This window comes from Cnephaeus nilssonii (genome assembly GCF_951640355.1).
Source record: "Cnephaeus nilssonii genome assembly, chromosome: X".
NCBI lineage: Eukaryota > Metazoa > Chordata > Mammalia > Chiroptera > Vespertilionidae > Cnephaeus > Cnephaeus nilssonii.
In genome coordinates, this window is record NC_137071.1 from 12135747 (window position 1) to 12152078 (window position 16332).

The following is a 16332-nucleotide window of genomic DNA, read 5'->3' on the forward strand; positions in this document are numbered from 1 at the left end:
TTTTTGAGAATTACGAAACTTTCCACATTTTTGCCAGCTGCTTCTTCCTGTTTTGCTCTCAATTTGGGTTGTTTCTATTTGCTTGATGCCTGAATGCAAAAACAAGTAAAAATCATTTGTGGTTCATGTAAACACAGAGCACAATTCAAATTTATTCCATATGAGATTCTCTGACGAGGAATTATGTCCGATTACTGGTGAGAACATTTTTTGCCTTAAAATGTAATGTTTAGTTGTCACTCCTTTGAGCATATTTATTTAAGCATTTTGGGGTGAAAAGTCATTTGAATTAGAATAATGAAAATAATTACAATAATGAAACGTCGTTAAAAAGGAGTCTTTGTTCAAAATGTGGGAGAATTTTCAAGAGCTGCTTTAACAAATGTTGCTAACTGAAAGGTCATTCTGTAAGATACTTATGTTCTTGGCAAAAAGTAAAAAGTATGAGCACATCAAGTATTGGCCACGGAATGGGGAGTTGGGAATTCTCTTCTGCTGGAGGGAATGTATATTAGTATAGTCGTTTTGGAGAGTAATATTGAAAATGTGCCATATCCAGCAATTTTACTTCTTTATACTGCAAGCGAAACTTATAAATATGAGCAAAGAGGCGTTTACCAGGGTGTACTAATATTTCTTATAGTATCATTGGTGTGTGCCCACCGGTCTGTGTATTCACCTGAAATGCTGGTTAAATTGCAGGTTCCTGAGCTTTATCACAGATCTACTAAAAATCAGAATTTCTGGGAATTGAGGCCCAGGAGTCTGCATCTTTAGTAAGGTGTGCCCTTGCAAGTTTGAAAACCACTGCAGTTTTCTTAATCATAAGTGGTCTAGTTTTATTGATTTAGAAAGTAAGTGCAACTAATATCTGCAATGCTTGCCCCACTCCAAAGATTCTTTGATATTTGAAGGATTTTTGTCTCTGTATTGTTGTTTGTTTTTTAGACTTGCGGTGGAAAATTTCAAATATACAACCAGAAGGAAAGCGGGGCGGCGGGGGCGGGGCGGGGGGGGGAGGGAGAGGGATTAAGAGAGGGTATGGGGGGATAAATGGTGATGGAAGGAGACTTGACTTAGGTTGGTCAACACAATATAATATATAGATGATGTACTATAGAATTGTACACCTAAACCTATATAATTTTATTAACCAATGTCACCCCATTAAATTCAATAAAATGTAAAAAATAAAAGAAAAATTAAAATATACACACAAAGAGGATAATACATCAAACCCTCATGTGCCCATCATCCAGCTTCAACAATTGTGTGCTCATGGCCAGTCTTATTTTAATTCTATCCCCCACCCACTGCACCCTCAACCCCTGTTCTGTCCTCACCCATATTATTTTCAAGGCTATCTCTGATAGCTGTTTTATCTGTAAATAGTTTGATAATGTATCTCTAAAACATCAGTACTCTTTTAAAGATATAATCACACTATCATTACACCTAAACCAAATTAACAATAATTGGTTTATATCAACATGTATCTTGTCATTGTTGACAACAATCCACTCAGTGTTCACATTTCTTCAATTGTCTCATCTTTTTTTTTACACTTGCTTGAATCAAGATTGAAATAGGTTGCATATACAGCAATTGATCGCTCTGCCTTTTAAGTCTTTTCTTATCTATTGGTTTCTCCTCCAATTTTTTTCTCTGAATTTAGTTGTTGAAGAAAGCAGGTCCCAGAGTTTCCCCACCATCTTGATTTAGTCGATTGCATCCCTGTGGTTTCATTGATACGGTTCCATGTCCCCTGTATTTCCTGTAAATTGGCAGTTAGAGCTAGAGGCTTGATCAAGTTCAGGTTTGACTTTTTTGGCTAGTGGTGCTAATGGATAGGAGGGGGTCTCCTCTTCCCTGGTTGCTAGTGGGGTTGGAATTCTTGTGCCATCCAGAGAAAAGGAGTTTTCTGAGGCTCACAGGGGAGGATGAGATATAGTAGAAAGCTTTATTTCTGTGTAATTTCATCCCTCGGTTTCCAGAGTCCCATTTCCCTTAATCCAGTCAGAGACGTGTAGCAGGAGCTTCAGCAGAACTAAAATCAGGGCCAGTGTCCAGAGTTTCCATGTTGGAGCCGGGGCCAGGCCAGCATCAGGCTAGCTTAGCTTGTGTTTCCCGCTGCAGTCCATCAGTCCGTTGCGTGTGGGGTCCGCATGGCCATGGGTCGTCTGAGTGAATGCAAGGAAACAGCAGCAAAAAAAAAAAGCGCCCCGCAAGCCGAGAGTCAAGCATGACAAGAGAGCAACCAGAGAGAGAGCTCCTTTTAGGGTATTATGTATTCCCGAATGTTCGCCTGTTTGCAGTCCTCAAGCCCATTCTGGCCAACCATCTCTGTCCCCAGGTGTGATTGACAGGCAAGTACCTCCTCTAGGTCACCCCAGCTTTACGGGGTATGCATCTATTTTCCTTTTGTTAGATCCCTTCCCCCAATGTTTTGCAGGGAATTGGCTTGTGGTTCCCTGGGGAGTGCAAAGTTGCAGCTTCCTGCTAAAGCTGCCCAAATGACATGCTTCTAACGCCTGGCCTTTCTCCGTTGCACCTTTCCTATTATGAATAACCAGCTAATTACAACGGTATCAGTGGTGTTGTGTACTTCCATCATGAGGCATATGTCTGGTTGTCGCTCTGCTTAGCAGCCACTGATGACTGTCGCCTAGGTCCATTGATGCATTAGGGGTTGCAAAATGGTGATATCTAACTCTAGCAAGTCTTCATGTATTCGTTGAAATACTTCTACGAAAAGAAAATGCCCTTCATCAACTATGTGTTTAACCTGAGGAACAGTTCAGACAGTATAAGTGCCTCCTCTTTCCCTTTACTAGTTTTCAAAATAATGAGTTGGTTCTGTAGCATTCTCCAAAGGTGATCATTAAAAAACACACACCACAAGATATAATTCACGTGCCATAAAATTCACTAGTTTCTAGTATATTCACGAAGCTGTGCAACCATCACCACTAGTTGATCATTCTAAAAAATATTTTTATTATTATTATTATTTTATTTTTTTTTAGAGAGAAAAGAAGGGCGAGGGAGAGAGAAACATTGATATGAGAGCGAAACATCAGTCAGCTACCTCCTGCACACCCCCTAATGGAGACTGAGCCTGCAACCTGGGCATGTGCCCTAATGGGGAGTCAAAGAAGCACCCTTTTAAGTGCACAGGAGGATGTCCAGCTAACTGAGCCACGCGAGCCAGGGCTAGTTGATCATTTTTAAGAATGCCATTACAAACGCATCCACCTACTTGGTGCATTTCAATTCATAGCAATTATTCTTTTGACATTCAAATTTTTAAATCTTTAGCAAACCGGCACCTCTTTAAACTGGTTCCTGACACCTTTTGACACCTAGTAAGCTTTCTGTTAGGAGGAGATATTCCTGGTTCATCTTGTACTTTTCCACTCCAGCCCAGGAACCAGTCATGTCTCTCAGAACTGTGGTTCCCCTAGTCGAAAATTGTACATAGAGGCAGCAATCTGGACACCCAGCATGCTCATTATTTTCTCACTTATATTCAGGAATTAAACAATGTCTTATTCAACTAATGACTCGTGTATAAAATACTGTTTGAAAATCACCTAATTGTCAGTCATTGTTCATTTTAAAATTATTTCCCTTGGGGAGGGTGTGTGGCTTAAAAACTCAAATTAAAAATTCTTACTTGGCATTAATTATAGCCTGCTGAATTCCAACGTGATGCAACTTGCTCATGTTAAGATAAGTACATATAAGATGACTTGAGTATCAAGTATCAGATAGATGGTTAATTGTTATAGGGTGTGCTTAGTTCAATAAAACTAGAGCCTTCCTAGGGGAAAGCAAGTATTTTTTAACCTTTGGGACATAAAATAATTACCACAACATTATTTGAGCTCTATATTTTCTCATAAACCAATAACTTATTGTTTTCTATTTGGATTTCCAGCAGTTAGTGATGTGAAGTGAAAATCAATAGTATTTTTCCTTTTTTTTTTTTTTAAGAGCTTCTTTTCTGACTAATCTTTCTCTGGAAAAATGATTGAAAGGCCTTGTATTATTTCTGGCTCAAGGACCTATAAACATGTCAGGAATTTTTAGTTAAGTTATTAAAACATTGTCAAAACCTTGAGTAGATGCTTTTAACTATCTGATATACATTAACAGCTCTGAAGGAACAAATAAATTTTAGCACATAACCAAAATCCCTCGACTGCTTTGTAATCATCTATTTTGTATTCACAGCATATACCTTTGAAATGTTCTGCTCTCAATGTCCCTAAGTCAAATTTTATTTGAGAAAATGGAAGGACTTAAGAATGTTTTTATTCTGCCATAAGTAACCTCCTTATTCAGACTTCTCCAAGTACCACATCTTTTTATTCCCTGTGCCCAGAATTCTATAGGTCCTTAATACTAAAACAATCAAGGCTAGTAGGCTGTAGTAGGTCCTTTAAGTGCAAGGTGTCAGGTTAATCACCCAGTGATTAATTACCAAATGCATTCAGTGATCTTAGGTGTCCTCAAGGTTCTATTGTGAATATTCTCATAAACTGTGTTTTGATTTTATTATAACATCGAATGATTTCTAAATATTTTTTTATTGATTTGAGAGAGAGAGAGAGAGAAAGACATCAATTTGTTGTTCCACTTATTTATTCATTCATTGGTTGATGCTTGCATGTACCCTGACTGGGGATTGAACCTGCAACCTTGGCATATTGGGACAACTGGGCTATCCAGCCAGGGCAACATGGAATGATTTCTGATCTCTGCTGTTCACACTTCCTTTGCGCCTTCACTTTATCATAAGTATTTCATGTAAAATGCTTTTTATCATACACTGTTCTTTACAGCCTTCCAGAAATGGATTTGAAGTAGAAGTTACTTTCCCTTTTTTGAAAAATAAAAGTATAGTTGATTTCACCTGCATAATCATCTATGGGCTAATTTTTGTTGGACTTCAATAAAAGTCTATTTAATGTAATTAATAGAAATAGGCTTTCCTTTTCTCGTTTCCCATCAAAGCCTTTATGCATGAAAAGTAATGGCAAAGGGCTCTTTTATTATAAAAGTATCAATACGTAAACTACTTCTGGTCTTTTAAGTTGAGGAAACCTTTTTTTCACTTGTGCTCCTTGACACTCTTAAGTGCTTTGTACTGGTGGGCTCAGAAGTATTTGATGGTAATTATGGAAGAACTAATAGGAAGGCTGACATTAGGTTTTTGTGTTCATGCTGCTTACAGTTGCATGGATGAGACCCCATTCTTGACATACCATAGCATTAAACAGAGGCACTTGGAAGGAAAGTACCTACATGCCGGTAATCAATTTTTTTGAAATTATATTAGTGTGAGTATACAAGATATTTCTCTTTTCTCACTTATATTTACCTTTCTGTGAACAGAGTCTATATCATAGCCCGATGGGGTTTTCTACAAAGGATGAAGACATGTTGTCATTTATCATTTTTAAAATAAACGGAACCGCTTGAAAAAAAATCAAAGCTGAAGTCTTGAAAGGAAAATGACCATCCAGCACATTCTCAGAGATTTCTTCTTATTGTACCTTTGGTTTGTAAGATGTCTGAGGGAAAGGACGACTTGCATTCTGGGAGTTTTAAAAAGTTATGACAGGAAATTAAAAATATATGGCTTCTGTATTTAAAATGAGATTTCACAACATAGGCTATTTATGTTAAAACTTTTGTGTTCTGTACCGCTTAAAATGTTTTTATCTAACATTTAGTGAAGAAATAAAGCACGTCAGATATCCTGATTAAAAACCAAACTGTTTACCACTTAAGTGTAACTTTTAAACATAATTTGGGTCCCACGTTTAGTATGGAAAGAGCTTAAACATTTAAACGAATGAAAAAGCAAAATACGCATTTTGGGGGTTGATAAATGCTTTGTTTAATCAAATACATATTACCCCTTCTCTCCGGTCCGTTTTCTTTTTAAACTTGAAGAGGCTGTTTAAGGAAGTTTGTAAAAAAACACCCATACCCAATTCTGCTCCCTTTCCGTATTTATTGGAGAATGTGAAAAATTGGATCTTATGAAACAATTACACAAGACTTGCATTTCATAGGCTCCCAAACTCTGAAACACCGATATATATATAGAAAATATACATTAAAAATCTCTGTTCATTGCAACGTGCGAAACCCGTTTCAAATGTAACCAACCCTCTTCCTTGTTTTTCTTCCCCACTCCCGCAAACGAATAGTCAGTTAGGCTTTCTGGCTGAATGCTTATTTTTAAAAAATTAAATTAAATGGTTTCGTAGTTGCTTTCGGATCACCTTTCTACCCCTCCTCTTTCCCACATACCCACTTAGACTGGCAAGCCTATTTTCATTTTATTTCAAAGATTTTTTTTTTTTTTTTTTTTTAAAGCGAAAGCAGGGGACGGCGGGGGTTGCTAAATTTATCTTCTCCAGCCACGGGGATGAAAACACATTTACTGCGGGCGGGGGTCTGAGGGCCTGCAAACAACTCGAGCAGGCGCCTCGGCCAGGACGGGTGAGGACAGGCAGTATGTCTCCGGGGAGGGCCCGGGGGGCGGCCGCGGCCCACAGGAGATGGTGGGGGGCGGCCGGGCCCCACGCAGGCTTTCCAGCCGAGGCGGCGGCAGCGGCGCGTGTGTAGCGGTGGCGGGCGGGAGCGCGGAGGAGGTGGAAAGAAGGGGGGCGCTGTCACGGAGACCCCGTCGCAGCGAGGCCCACTAGGCTTCCCGGCCGCGGGGCGTATGCTTCGCCGACCCGGGGCTCCAGGGGGACCCACCGGGCGGAGGAGGGGGCCTCTCTACCCTTCCGCATTTTCCTGGGTCTCTCTCCCGGGCGGTGACGTGACGTGCTGACGGCGGGCCCGTGCCGGGGAGCTGGGCCGCTTTTTGTCAGCTCCGAGCTCGGCCCCTCCTCCCTCCCTCCGCCCGCCCCACCAGCCGGAGCCCGGCCCAGTGCTCCAGAGAAAGGCCGGCCTGCAGTACCCGCCACCGTCGCCGCCCGCCCGCACGCCCGTCCGGTGAGTTCCGGGCGCCGCCGCGGCCGCGGGGCCTAGCGCGCGTGCAGCGGCCTGGTCCCGGCCTGGTCGGCGGCCCTCAAGGCGCCCTTCCGCGCTAGGCCGGGCGGCGTGGCGCGCGGCGCCGACCAGGCCCCGAGGAGGCCGCAGTTAGGCCCGGGGAGGAGCCCGGCTGCCCCGAGCCGCGGCGGAGGCGCGCTCAGTGAACGGGCGCGGGTTGGGGGAGGGTCGCCCGGTGGCCTGGGAGTCGGTTGAGGGGCCGCGGGTCGACGCCGCGGCCGGCGTGGGGCATCGCGCGAGGGTGAGGCCTGGCCAGGAGGCGAAGGCTGCAGGCGTGAGGTGAAGGCCGCAGGCCGACCGGGCCGATTTTCGCTATGTAAATATCGGCGAGGGGGGGAGGGACGGGGGACAAGATGGCGGCGGCTCGGCGCCTGCTGCAGGGGACGATTGAAGGGGTTGCCGGGAGGGGGAGCCGCCATCTTGAAGGCGGTGTCGGAAGAGAAAATTCCGCTACAGCTCGGGAGCGGGGGGGGGGGCGGGGGGGGGCGGAGGGCGGGCTGCGGCTGCGGCGGCTCCGGTGACGGGCCCTGGAGGCCAGGCGCGGCTGCGTGTGCTCGCTCCCCACCGCGGCCATTGCCCTCGCCGCCATGATGGGCTCCTGGCGCTCGGCGGCAGCGCCACCTTCCTGCCCTGCCTCGCGCAGCCCCTGGAGGGGCTGTTGCTTCCGCTGCATTTTAACTGAGCTGCGCAGGCGGCCATCGCCGCCGCTCTGACGCTTGGGACGTCTCCTCCCTCAGCGTCCCCAGCCCCGCGTCTTTTCCGCGCTTTCTTAGCCGCCCAAGGGCGATCGGGGCGGATGGCAGCCCAGATATCTGGGCTCACTACGGCAAGTGGCACCCCAAGACATTTTATTGTAAGTCGAACAAAGTCCGACATGGCTGTTAGGGTGCCCTCGATGCGGTTTTCCGACAATCATTGCCTTCTCCAGTGTCTAAATAAAGCAGTAGCAATCCAATTGGCTAAGAAGAAGTTCTCACCACTCTCTTATCCAATAGGAGAAAAAGTGAAAATTACCCAGGACGAAAACGGAGGAATAGCATTTGAAGGAGGCTTTTGAGCTCATTTATTTGGAAAGAACTTTTTTTTTGGAAATGACTGTCTTGAAAAAGGTGCATTTAAGCTATTAGTGATCTGTCGGTAGTATGTGCTTTTTTTTTTTTTTAAGGAGTAAGGGAAAAGGGCAGAAAGTTTTTATTTTCTTACTGAAGGGCAACATAATGCGATGCGGTATTTTTTGTTCCTGTACGTATCATGGTATTGAGGAGTCTTTGATGGGAAAAATTCGAAGGTGTAATTCCATCCTTTAAAGCGCCTTTGATGGTGCACTGTACAAACTCTCCAGGAAACTCGGAGCCCAGTGTTAGCGATGCATTGTGCAGGGGGCTGAGAACGATTTAAAACGGCTCTTGTAATGCAAGCGTGGCGGCGAGAAGTTCGTTGTTTAGTGGTAGAGGAGACGAGGTGAAGTGCACGCAAGTGCTGCGAGAGAAAGGTCCAATTAATGACTGAGGTTTCAGGGGGAAGGCAAGGTTTCCTTCTGGAACATCGGGGAAGTGTTCCTGACATTTTGAGGTTACCGAATGATGGGTAGGACTTGATTTAGGCAGTGGCGGAGGTGGGGAAAGGACATTTCAAGGGTGAATGTTCTTCGGAAAACAGTAAGTATTTACAGTTTGGTTGGAGTAGAGAGTGTAGGTATGGGAGTGGTGGGAATTCTGGCCAGAAAAGGTAGGTGGTCGAAGGGCTTGCGAGCCCTCAAGTTTCTGGGCTTTATATTCGCTTCGTGGTTCCATTAGACTAGGAAAAGTTTCAAAGTTGAGAAATAGTGAAAGTAGGAAGTTCATCAGTGTTTTCACTACTGGAATGATTGTGAAGAATATTCAGAAGTTAAGCCAATTTAACTACCTTTTCGATGATCCATCTATTAGATAGCTGCTCCTTTTTTTTTTTTCTATCCTAACTTCTCATTTCAAATAACCTTTTTGCTCAGTTATTATAATTTCTCTAGTAAACACATGGGAAGGGGTTCCTAACTTTTTATTTACCAGCTGAAAAATACAGGACTAGTGCCGTAGATTGCTTTACTAAAATGAGGAATGAATTTGTAAGCATTCCCGTGGTGATTTGGAAAGAAGTCCATGTCGAGAAGTAGGTTAGAAGAGCCGGTCACTAAGAAGGCAGCAGCCTTCAGATGGCCCTTTGCAATCCCTGTTCTCCCTTGTGAGAGGAACCAAGGCTGTTTGCTACGCGGAGCCTTCTCACGTTGTGATGAATGCTTGACTGTTATAGATGCCCCTGTGGGGAATGTGCGCCCTAGAATTTTATGATCGAAAACATAAATATTCACCAGAAACTTGTTGTAGTTTTTCCATGCCTAGACTGTGGCAGGTCAGAGTATTGATGCTCCAGGAGAGGACGGGAGGGAACGGGAGATTGTCATGGTTGTGGTAAAGGGCTATGGCTTACAGACGATTAAGAAAGTGCATTGTAGGAGGCCCAGTGGAAGCAAGTTGCTAAGGGGCTGGCTGGGTTGTCGCGGTGGTAAGAGTAAACGTACACTTAGAAGAACCAGTTGCTTTCCTTGCCAGCTGGGAAAGGCATAGAAAATTGCTGCACGTACAGCAGCAGTAGATGTTTTACTACAGCAAGAGTGGATGTTCGAGATAAAGATTGTTCAACTCAAGTTGTATAACGAAGAAGACAGATTAAGTGCATCGTTTAGGAAGATTTCTATCTCAAACGGTCACGTAGAAAATGCTTTTTGCCTGAAAGGGTAGACTTTGATCTGGAAAACTGGTGGAAAACCTTATTACCCTACCATATTGGATAACTGAAGTGTTAATTTTTAAGTTATGTAGATGTTTCCGATAGGTGCAAGTTTCCTTTTTTTTTTTTTTAAAAAAAAAACCAACATGCTCACAGTACATTAAAACAATTTTTCCCCACATTACTTTTTGTAAATACTTTCTCTCTAACCCCATCTGTATTTGTGTTGTCAATGATGAGACCTTGTATTTGTTCTGTGTGCACGTCCTAGCAATTCTAGAGTTTTTCACTCTTAAATTCCTCAACCCGCCCTTGAAACCGCTCAGCATTAGCAGAGATTACCTAATCTTTTACTTAAATCGGGATAGATGATCACCTAATCTGAGCATTTGCGCTTCCTTCCTTCCATATCATGCTCTTCTTTAGTCTCCAAGGCTTCCCTCCCTCCTGTTCTTTCCCTGCAGGAAGAATTGGCCTCCTTCAGGCCCAGCTGCTCTGCCTGCGCACCCCACCCGTCCTCTGGGACGGACCTGTTAGCGAATCTGAATCTGCCGATTGCATCATTGCCTTCTAACTCCACTGGTGCCTTTCCCTCCCCTGAGAAACATTCCTAGGTTTCTCCTGGTGCAGAAAACCTCACCTGCCTTCTTTTCTTTCACCAGTACTTTTTCTTTTCATCCCACTTATTCCTAAATTGGGTAACTGTTCCTCAGCATGTCACTGGGTGTGTCACATCAAAGTATTCTGTGTTTCAGAAACTCTGTCTTATATCCTGAAATTTTCCGTCAAGGTCAATCTTCTGTCCTTTTTTTCCCTCAATCTCCCCGGGTTTCAGTGTTTCCCACCATGCCCACCTTCTCTTTTAGTTTCTCATCTATCATTTTCAGTTGCTTACTGACCATCTTCACCCAGGTGCCCGGCTGTCTCAACACGGCTGAAATAAGATTTATCTGGCACATAGTAAATTGATGTCCAATACTATATATTGGAAAAATAATCTTTTTTTAAAATCCAGAGCCCCTAAAACAACACCTACTTCTGGTTTTCTTTCTCTTAATGGCATCATTATTTTCCCAGGCTCATTTTTCTTTGTCTCATACAGCAATGTGGACATCTTTATTAGCATTTAATCTTCACCCGAGGAGATGTTTTTTAAAAAAATTGAGTTTAGAAAGTGAGGAAGGGAGAGGGGTAGAGAGAAAGAAATATCGATGTGAGAAAGAAACATCAATCAGTTGCCTCCTGTACTCACCCCAAATGGGGATTGAACTTGCACCCTAGGTATCTGCCCTGACTGGGAATCGAACCCAAGACCCTTCTGTGCAAGGGATGACGCTCCAACCAACTGAGCCACATTGGTCAGGGCTAATTTATTATATTTTAACTGTGTTTATATTTTTGTCATCTTTTCTAAACTCTCAGTGTAGAAATAGTTTTATTCTTGTCCCCAAGCAGTACCTGGCACATGGTCATTATCTAAAAACAATTAATTGTTGGGTGCAGAGAGTTTTATGTAGTTGAATAGTTTTCAACTATTCAAGCATCTAGTCAGTGTGTCCTTTGACCAAGGGGTATACATACTAAGGTACACCACATAAGTTGAGTAACCCCCACCCCATCCCCACTGCTTAACTATTTGGGGTTAATATAGCCAGTGTATTCTTATTCCTGTGAAATTACTTTTCTAAACAATGTTTTATAAAATCCAGGTATCTTACAACTATATTTACTCAAAGGGAGGTCCACTTTAAATTATGAAATATTTCAGAATTACAAGTGTCAATTTACAAATATTTCAGAGAAGCAAGTAACAGATCTTAATATTGAATTATATATTTGCTTCATAACATTTTTTTGTTTGTGTCAAGAAATCTCATAGATCCAGTTAAAGAGTGCCCCTCATTCCATTCCTGTCTTTTCTTTGCCAGAAATAACCACTGTCCCAGTTTGTATGTACCAAAAACAAGTATGTATTGCTTTGTGTGTTTTTACTTTACATAAACAGTATCATACTGTTTGTCATTTTCTTCACTTAGCATTGTGTGTTTGAGTTTTTCCCATGTTGTATGTGGATCTCGTTTAGTGATTCTCAAAGTGTGTTCCAGAAGTTCCCAGGGATCTCTTAAGATTCTTCCAGCTGCATTCTTCTGTACACTGCATGGGTGCTGTACAAAGGCTATATGACACATGATGTCTTAAATTGAACACAAGCAGTTAAGGGGATCTAGCTGGCCTCTAGTAAGCTTGATTTTTGAAGAGGCTTGCAAAAATGTAAAATAATGCTATTCTTTTCACTGTTTTTTTTTTAAATAGTAATAAGTGTTACTTATGTTGACATAAAGTGGGTTTATTATTTTTTATCAATTTATAAATTATTTTTAAAATGCCTCAGATTTAATCTCTAATATAAACATAGATAGAACCCACATAAGCAAAAACGTTTTGGAGGTCTCAATTTTTAAGGCTGTGAAAGGGGTCTTGAGACCAAGAAGTTTGAAAACTATTGATCTAGTGCATTCATTTTATTTGTATTTCAATGTATAAATATATTGTGATCATTTATTATGGAGGGAACATTTGGTTTGCAATTTCCTATAATTCCAGACAGTGCTGCGGTGAACATCCTTATACTGTACAGGGTTCTTCTCTCTTGGGATTATAGTAGTAGAATTGCTACATTCAGGAATCTGCATTTGTCACGTTTACTGGGAATTGTCAAATTATGTTCTGTTTGACACTCCCACCAGCTGTGTATGAACCTCTGTTTCTCCAGACCAATGCCAAAAGATTACACTACATATTGTTTTCCAATCTGTTGGGTGTTAAGAATATCTCATAGCTGATTTCATTTTGCATTTCTTAAATTTCTAGTGAGGTTGAGCTCCCCCCCCACACACACATATTTATTTACCATTTGACTTTTCTATGACTTGCTTGTGCCTATCCTTCTTGGTCCATTTTTCAATTGGGTTGTTGTCTTTTTCTCATTGGCTTATGGATGGTTTTATATTCTGAATACTAATTGTAATTATACACACTGAAAATACCATTTCCTAGGCTGTGGCTTATCTTTATGGAATATTTTGGGGTTTTTTTTGGTATAAGACTTCTTGATGAGAAGGTAGTTCCCCCCCCCCCCCCCATTTATGGCTTATGTCTCCCCCTCCACCCCCCTTTAGCCTCCAAGGTTATAATAGTGCTATGCCTTTTCATATTTAGGTCATTAATTCATCTGGAACTTTTTTTCTCTATTGTATGATCTAATTTTTAAAAATTATTTTTATTTTTTTGTTAATCCTCACCTGAGGATATTTTTTTTCCATTGATTTTTAGAGAGAGTAGTAGAAGGAAGGGAGGGAGGGAAAAGAAGAGAGAGAGAGAGAACATTGATGTGAGAGAGACACATAGATTGGTTGCCTCCCACACGTACCCCAACTGGGCCAGGGAACGAATCTGCAACCCAGGTACATGCCCTTGACTGGGAATCGAACCCATGACCCTTCGGTGAGCACACCGGCCAGGGCTAATTTAAATTTTTAATTTATTTTTTATAGGTTTTAGAGGGAGGGGGAGAGAGAGAGAGATACATCAATCAGTTACCTCCTACATGCACCCTGACCTTATATTGAACCCGCAACCTGGGTATGTGCCCTGACTGGGAATCAAACCTGCCACCTTTTGGTGTTCGGGAGGACGCTCCAACCAACTGAGCCACACTGGCCAGGGCTAATTTTATCTTTTTAATATGGATTTGCCAAGTAGGTTAGCTTTTCTCCCCACTGATTTATAGTGCAACTCCTGAGATTTATCATATTCTCACAATATGCATATCTGTTTCTAGTTTCTTTCTTCTGGTTTCATTTGTTGACTAAACATACTATACCACTCTGATTTAATAATGATTGCTTTATAATTAAATCTTAATATATGTTCTTTTTCTTCAGGTAAAAGCTATTTTCCTTCTTTTGTTTATTTTTGGGTCAATTTGTCAATTTCTATGAAAAACTGTTGGATTTTTATTGTATTTGCATCAAATTTATAGAATCAATATATGGATACAGATAAATATATGCTAAGTAGTGCAGCTGGGATTTGAATCTGGGTGTGCTCTATTGTTTTTCATAAAGTCTTGCTCAACTTGCATCAGATTTTTTTCTAGATACTGTGTAATTTTTGTTATGAATAAGGTTTTTTTTTTTTTTTTTTAGTTATTTCTATTTAGTATCTAAGCTGATGTATAGGGAACACTATGGACTTATATGTATTGACATATAACCCCGCTGAACTCTCATATTACCATATTTCATAGATTTTGAGATCCAGTTTCCTCCCTTAAATTTTAACATCTCTGAAATCAAAATAGATCTTGAATTGATGGTGTCCTATAATCAGTGTTGTCCTGGTAGCAGTTATGATATAGTTATTGTTGCCTGCACATGCACAAACTTGATCAAGACTTCATTTTGTCATCACTTAAATGAGTATGTGCATTGTTATGTAGTTATTTCATGCCAAACAATACAACCAAAGGGAATGGCGAAGTAGGTGTCTTGACTGGAAAGAAAGTCCCAAAGATAATAATGGAGCATTTTAAGAAATGCTGCCTCACTAACACTCTTGGCAGAGGGCAATATTATTAGGAAAGTTTGAATAGTTTTGAGTAGAAAAGTAATTCATAGGACGCTGAATGTGAAGTTTTAGGAGTACCCTACCAATTTCTTTTGCTTCTATTTTTCTTTTTTTATATGCACAAAATACAAAAATATGTCTAAGTCTAAAAGAATTTTCTCTTAAGTCTAAAATGAAAATTCTAGATAATAAAGTATGGCATTCCTTTAATTGGCAGTGTTTTTTTCTTAGTTGTATATAAAATAAGGATGCAACTTAAAATTGGTGGTATCTTTAGAATCAATGAAATGTGGGAGCAATAACACTTTATAATTCTTCTGTATTTTCTAGGTAGTTGTGTGTGAATGAGGTTTTATTTTCCATTCATTTTGTCTCCTGTTTTTCCTTCTTTCTTTTTTTGTTTTGTTAATCCTTACCTGAGGATATTTTTTCCATTGATTTTTAGAGAGAATGGAAGATAAGGAGAGGTGTATGTAGAGAGAGAGAATAGAAAGAGAAACATTGTGAGAGAGACACATGGGTTGGTTGCCTCTGGCATGCATCCCGACCTGGGTGGGGATCGAACCTGCAACCCAGGTATGTGCCCTTGACTGGGAATGGAACCCACATCTCTTGGGTGTGCGCGCCGATGCTCTAACCATTTAATCACACCGGCCAAGGCTCTTTTTTTTTTTTTTTTAAATGCATTGACTACTGTCTGTAGCACAGTGTTGAATAAAAGCATTGATAACAGGCATTCTTGTCTAGATACTTGAATGGAGTGCTTCTAATATTTTATCATTAAGCATGATATTGTAGTGGGTTGTTGTTGTTTTTTGGATGGGGTAGGTGTTATTTATTACATTCTCTTATGCTTATTTTAGAGTTTCATTGTGAACAGAAGTTGGTTTTTCTAATGTGTTTGCTGGATATATTGGTTTGATGGATTGCATAGATTTTCTTTCTTTAAATTAAACATTTTTTTAATTACAGTTGACATTCAATATTGTATTAGTTTCAGTTTGCTATCTTGAAAGGAGGATGTAGATTTTCTATTTTAAATTATCTTTGGATTTCCTGGATTATTGCTATGTACTTTTCCTTTTTCATGTAGGCTTTGTATTATTTTGATAACAAATAAGGTTATGCTAACTTCATAAGGTGAGTTTGGCAGTATTTTTTTCTTTTTGAAATAAGTTTTACTTAATACTCTGTTCTTGAAAGTTAGAATTCATCTGTGAAACTGCTGGTGTCTTTTCTGTGAATTGATTTGATTTAAGTTTCTTTCGTGGTGGTAAGTCTTTTTTTTTTTTTTAATTGATTTGAGAGAGAGAGAAACAAGAAATTTGTTGTTTCACTTATTTACGCATTTATTGGTTGATTCTTGCATGTGCCTTGACTGGGTGTTGAACTCGAAACCTTAGCATATCAGGATGGTGATGTCTAACCAACTGAGCTACCAGTCCAGAACTCGACTTTTCAGAAAAATGTAACTTTTCAGTTATATTGGTGTAAGATATAGGTTTCTCTGCCTTTAAAATATCTAATTTGATTAATTTGTCCCTCTTTTTTTCAGCACTGCCAGTAACTTGCCTATGTTATTAAGATTTTCAAATAGTTCATTTCTTTTAAAAATATATTTTTTGTTGATTTCAGAGAGAGGAAGGGAGAGAGAGAGAGAAACATCAATGATGAGAGAGTCTCTTTGATCGGCTGCCTTCAGCATTACCCTCACCCCCATTGGGGATCGAGCCTGCAACCCAGGCATGTGTCCTGACGAGAATCGAACCCTGACTTCCTGGTTCGTGGGTTGACAGCCACACCGGCCGGGCTCAAATAGTTCTTATTGACCCTTTGTGTTTCTGCTCATTTGGTAAGATT

At 40.9% G+C, this 16332-nt stretch overlaps 1 protein-coding gene across 16 annotated transcripts in view; it reads left to right on the forward strand.

The window, feature by feature from the left end:
• ZFX (zinc finger protein X-linked) overlaps window positions 1–16332 on the forward strand; it is a 79952-nt gene that overhangs the window by 33024 nt on the left and 30596 nt on the right. For 3 of the 16 annotated variants that reach the window (XM_079764855.1, XM_079764852.1, XM_079764856.1), the window contains exon 1: window positions 6586–7020. The exons of 2 other annotated variants lie outside the window; for them this stretch is intronic. The gene's annotated coding sequence lies outside the window, so the exon portion shown is untranslated. Of the gene's footprint in view, window positions 1–6583; window positions 7021–7046; window positions 7394–8134; window positions 16325–16332 lie in introns of those variants that run through there. 11 more of the 16 variants (XM_079764847.1, XM_079764849.1, XM_079764848.1 and 8 more) reach the window with 7 other exon arrangements.